Source organism: Curcuma longa, chromosome 12, assembly GCF_044706935.1.
Source record: "Curcuma longa cultivar G26 ecotype Majalengka, Jawa Barat chromosome 12, ITB_CL_G26_1.1, whole genome shotgun sequence".
NCBI lineage: Eukaryota > Viridiplantae > Streptophyta > Magnoliopsida > Zingiberales > Zingiberaceae > Curcuma > Curcuma longa.
The window spans coordinates 1,901,642-1,907,641 of NC_133872.1; positions in this window are offsets into that span (position 1 = coordinate 1,901,642).

Here is a 6,000-nt window from a genome sequence, read left to right on the forward strand (position 1 = left end):
AATCATTAGGTCAACAATTGCGCGCAGTACATGCTTTTCATTCTAAAAAGAATAATACAGACATGCAGAAAAAAATGAAGAAACTTCTGATATCTGCCTCATGAGGACATAAATACTCTTATAGCTAGACTTCTGCTTGAATTTTATTAGCAACAGAAGTTCTCCACAGTCTAAAAGAGAATAAAGATGAATGAAACTAGTTAATTTGTATGATGAGGAGGAAAAAGCAACACAACCTTCAAACGAAACCCTAATTAAACAGCATCTAGCTAGCAGCAGGGAGTCTAAAGCACAAGAAATTAAAGCTAATGGATGAATGAATGAGATATGAATGACGAGGAGTCGCCGATAGTTGAGCTGTACATGTGTCGAGCTGCAACTATTCTTCAGGAAGCGAGAAGCGGCAGAGAGGGCACGAACAGCTCCGCTCCAGCCACTTCTTCAGACAGGTAGCATGGAAGAGATGATTGCAAGGCATAGCCAACAGAGCCATCGTTCCGAAATCCTCCAGACATATGGAACAAGAGTCGGATTCCGCAGCGGTGACCATCTTGAGCCCCTCGACTGCCGCCGCAGATGCTGGCCTGGGCCCTCTGTCGGAGTGGGCGTTGTTGCGGCCCTCTCTCTGGAAAAACAGGTCAAACTCCTCCGGAGGCTGCAGCCAGGCCTGGAGGCGACTGACGCCTAAAGACCTGACGGGGACGAAAATGACGGAATATATCTCCATCAAAACAGCACGCGCCATGGGTAGCCGACGGACGGCGGAGGATGTGTATTGGCAGAACGCCTCTGCAAGAAGATCACGGTCAGCGCGCAGCACGTAATCGGCCGCCACATGGGCCAACATCGCCCGTGCTTCCCTTCCCCACGCCTGCTCCTGTATGAGTAGATGGAAAGGATGGTAGAAGGCGAAGTCAGTGCTCTCGCCCGGGTGCTCCGGAGAAGGAATCGTCCGCCGACAGAAGGAGACGATCAATCGGGGCGGGGCTGTCGGTGCTGGAACCAGCCGACCTAGCCGAACATGTCCCCGCATCATCACACTCAGTCGCACGCCGCCTGAAATGGTTGTCCAAGGCGGAAAATCGACCGGAATAACGTCCTCGACGGGGGAGGCGGGGGTCGGACTCGGAGGTGAAGGCTCCATCGATAGGGCTGATTAAGAAGTGAAAGTTGTGGTGCAATGGAATATGAAGTGAGTATACTCTACTGGCATTATATATATAAAGAAAGCATGAATCCGTTGCTGTTCAATGGAATGGAAGGAAGTGAGCAAAAATTCTGTTAAATTGATTAAATCGTTCGAATCATGTAAAAATTCTGTTAAATTGATTAAATCGTTTGAATTTAAAATTTTAATTTGATTATTTTAGAATATTAATTATTTTTAAAAAAATCAATTAATTCAGTTAATTTAATTCGATTTTGATTTTAAAATTTCTTATTTAGTTAAATCAAATAAACTAAAATAAAAAATAATTTTTAAATTTTTAAATAAATATATAAATCTTTAACTAATTGATAATTTTTTATAATATTTAATTAATTCAATTATTTCAGTTAATTCGGTTGAAAATTAAATTAATAAATTTTTTATCATTTATTTAATTTTTATTTAAAATTGTAATCATTTTGATTAGTTAAAAAAAATTTTGATTCGATTTGATTTTAATGGAATACTTTATCTATTTCAGAGCGATTATGTTGCATTTATTTAAATGATTTTTTTTTGTCCAATCATGCCTTCTAATTCACATGTTGCTCTCGAGAACACATCCTTAGCAGTCCCACACGATCGGCTCTATACGCAACCGAGAAATTACAGTTGACACTATTATTTATTACTATTAATTCACACGAGGACAATGATAGGCAAGACTCATGATTTATTACACAAGTTACAACTGAGTTAATAATTGCATTATATCTTGTCGAATCTAACGCAACGGTTATTTATAGTTATATGTAGATTTCAATACCAATAATTAGTGAACATTAATTTTATATCTAAAAAGTAAAAATTATATATATATATATATATAATTGATATTTTACGTGCTACTCCTGTGTGCTCCGTGCGCGCTAGGTTGATCATCGTTCATCACGTGTGATCATGCAGATCCGATCATCCAAAAGTGGGAATGCACAGTACTTCTGCCGCCTGACTCCGTCGCTGTCCCGCCATTGCCGTCGCGCCGTCCAAACACCTCCGACCGTCGGATCGGGCCCGATCGACGCGCCACTCGCCGGCGCATCGACCGATGTCGGATTCCGGCCGGATTGTGGCCGGAATCTGGCGCAATTTGGTCGAAAACACGCCGGTAGTGGCACGTGACTTTCCCGGCCAATTGCAGTCGGATTCCGACCGGAATCCGACGCCGGTCAACGCACCGACGAATGGGGCATCGAATGGGCCCGATCCGGCGGTCAACGGTGACCGGATGGCGCGGCGACGACGGCGAGAAGCTGAGGGGGTCGGCTGTGTCGCGCACGGGGGCCGCGCAACGTGGTCACGTAGAATATCATATATATATATATATATATATATATTCTGCGTGATTAAATTTAATTTATGTGACTATACGCGATTTTGAACGTGGGCAGGATTTCTCGCAGCATGGCAAGCGGTCGACGTGACGAAACAAAAATCGCAACTAACCCTAAACTCCCCAAAAATCGTCGTCTCTCTCTCGTCAGCTCCCTCTAGATCTGCTTTGCTTCATCGCTGTCGATCTCGCAGAACTGCGAGGGAGATTGTCGCCGCCATCACCTCCCCATCCCGATCGTCGCCATTGCCACATCCTGTCACCTTCGTCTGGATTTTAGGATTTACTAATTCTAAACCTCTAAAATCACCTCCCCATCTCAAAATCGCCTTCGTAGTTTGCATTGACAAATCATTCCTAATTCGACAGTGTAATTCCTAGCCTATCATGTCAGACATTTCAAACACTAGACAATGTCAAACATCAACAATATGATGTGATGTAATCAATTGTCATATTGGTCATAAATACATAAACAAAATTAAAAAAAAAACAAAGGATAAAAATCAAAATAGCGTCTTTTTTATTTTCGATTTTCAATTTTTGATTTTAACCATTTCAATTAAGATTAATCTAGTTAAATTTTTAAAAAAACATGTTTTAAAACACTGGACAATACGAAACATTAACAACGTGATACCATGCAATCGATTGCTAAATACATAAGCAAACTAAAAAAAAGTGTCTCTGTAACCATTAGTTGAAATATATATATTATAATATATGTTTCTGAAACATAATTGAGTTAGTTATCGGAAACAGAATTATTAAAGTGAATAAAAAATTAAATAATATAATTCTTTTATTAAAAGATACATTAATTATATAAATTTTATGCAATACATATTCAAGATATTCAAGAAATTAAATAGTATAATTCTTTAATACTTGAAGCTACATTATTAATTATATAAATATAAAACTTATTTATGACTTGATTAACTTATTTGACACCATTATTTCACATAGCTCAATTAATATTAATTCCTTATAGAGGAAAGATCGGATCTATTACTGATAAATTAAAATATCTGATCATTCACCTTAAATCTATTATTTCATCTTCCACAAAGTGCATTATTGCAAAATTGCCGAAGCATTCAATCTAATTTGTGTTACTCGAGTTGAAATAAAGCAGAAGAAAAGAAACCAACAAAACTAGGGACAATGAGTAAAATCCAACAGAAACATTTTTCAAAAAATTTATTTATTAATCATCAAGTAAAAAATATTTACAATGCCTGCCATCAATATGCACTTAATCATAAATAGAGCAAATGAAACCCTAATTAAACAGAGCATCTAGAGCTAGGAGAACAAAGCAAATGGATGACTGAACGAATGAGATATATATTAACAATGAGGAATCACGGATCGTTGAGCTATATATATCGAGTTACTACTGTTCTTCAGGAAGCGAGAAGCGGCAGAGAGGGCATGAACAGCTCTGCTCTAGCCACTTCTTCAAACAAGATTCGTGGAAGAGGTGACTGCAAGGCATGGCTGGCACTGGAGCCGTCATCCCGAGACCCTCCAGACAAATGGGACAAGGGTTGGATTCCTTAGCGGTGACCATCTTGAGCCCCTCCACTGCCGCCACGGATGCTGGCCTGGGCACTCCGTCATCGTCGTCATCATCGTAGTCGTAGTCGTAGTCATGATCTTCATAGTCATCATACTCGTCGTCCTCCTCCTCCTCCTCATTGTCGTCGTCCTCATCATCGTCATTGTTGCTATTCGGGAGGCCAATGATGGCCGAAGAATTTGTGTGGACGATAATGACAGAAGATAACTCCATCGAAGCAACATCCTTCTTCATGTGTAGCCAACAGATCGCTAAGGAGGTGTAACAGCAGAATGCTCGTACGAAAAAGTCTAAGTTATCAGGTAAGTAATCGGCCGCCACATGCGACAAAATCTTTCGTGCTTCCATTTCCCATGCCTGCTTCTGCATGAGGAGGTCGAACGATCTGTAAAAGGTGGAGTTGGCTTGCTCGACCAGGGGCATCTGAGGATAAATCGCTCGCAGAGAGAAGTAAATGAACAATCGGGGCGGGGCTATCGGCGTCGGAATCATGCGACGACTTTTCTGGATCTGTGCTCCTATCGTCATACGATGTCCACGTGAGACGATTGAATGCAACGGAAGATCCACCAGAACAATGTCCTCCTCTATGGGGGCGGCGGCCATCGAAGTTGAAGGATCCACCGAGGAGGACTGATTAAGAAGTAGAAATATTAATGATGGTGCCACGACCGTCTCAAATTTCTTTGAGGCCCTAGATAAAAAAAAATAGACCTTTAACAATTTTTTAAAAAAAATTTCCTCACCCTTTTCTATTTTACAATATAGATATATGACTAGTAGAGATGAAATAACTTAAAATTGCTACACTAAAAAATTATTACAAATATACAATATCAAATATCTGAAATCTTATAAAACACATCATATGAAAGAATTATGAGTGCTCTCTTTCACATATAGATCATTTAATTTATAACAAAAGTATAGAAATAAATATTAATCAGCTAAAGAATTATCATGTATAAGATCAAGTTATCCATGGTCGGCATAAACTAGCGCATCAAGACACATGGAAAGACTATATTTGTTATAAGACTAAATGAGATGATATAGGTACATAATTTACAATCTTAACACTGCTCTGGTAAGATTGAAAATTTACAAAAAGAGCATTAAAAAATAACACAATCAAAGCCAATAGTGCGATTAAAGACTTCACGAAACTTGAAAAAAGAAAAAAAAACTAATTTGATATTTAAAAAGACTAGCATTCTAGCTACTTTGTATTGTATGATAAAAAATTCTTAATTCATGTTCAGTAGAAAGAGCAAAGAAAAATTACCGACAAGTGAAGAGAATGCAGTCCTCTGAGAGTATCACTGATGAGGGAGGAGAAAAAATACGATAAATACAGAATTATTGATGAGGAAGGAAAAGGGCTAGAGCATTGATGAGAGAGGAAAAAGTTACGAGATCATTGACCATTGACGACTAGGGTTTTTGAGAGATATTAAAAAGGAAAGAGTTGATTAGGTCTTATAATATCTAATTAATAATAATTATAAAAAATCTAAGACAAATAAAATAAAAATAATTTAATATTAAAATTGAATGTTTTCTTTAAAAATTGAATAGAAATATATTTACAATGTTAAAAATTATGGCCCCAAATTGAATGTTTGAGGGCCATTAATTATGAACCCCTTGTTGAATCTTATTCTATTATAAATTATCAAAGTATAAAAAAAATATTGGAAAATGACACCGTATATCTAATCTCAAGAAATTTATATATAGGTAATGTAGTATGTTTTTTTTTTTGAAAAAAGATAGACAATGTAGTATTGTGACCGCATGAAAATTAATGGAGTATCTATTTAATTCCGCATGTATTATTATCATCACATTAAATACTATGATTAAAAATAA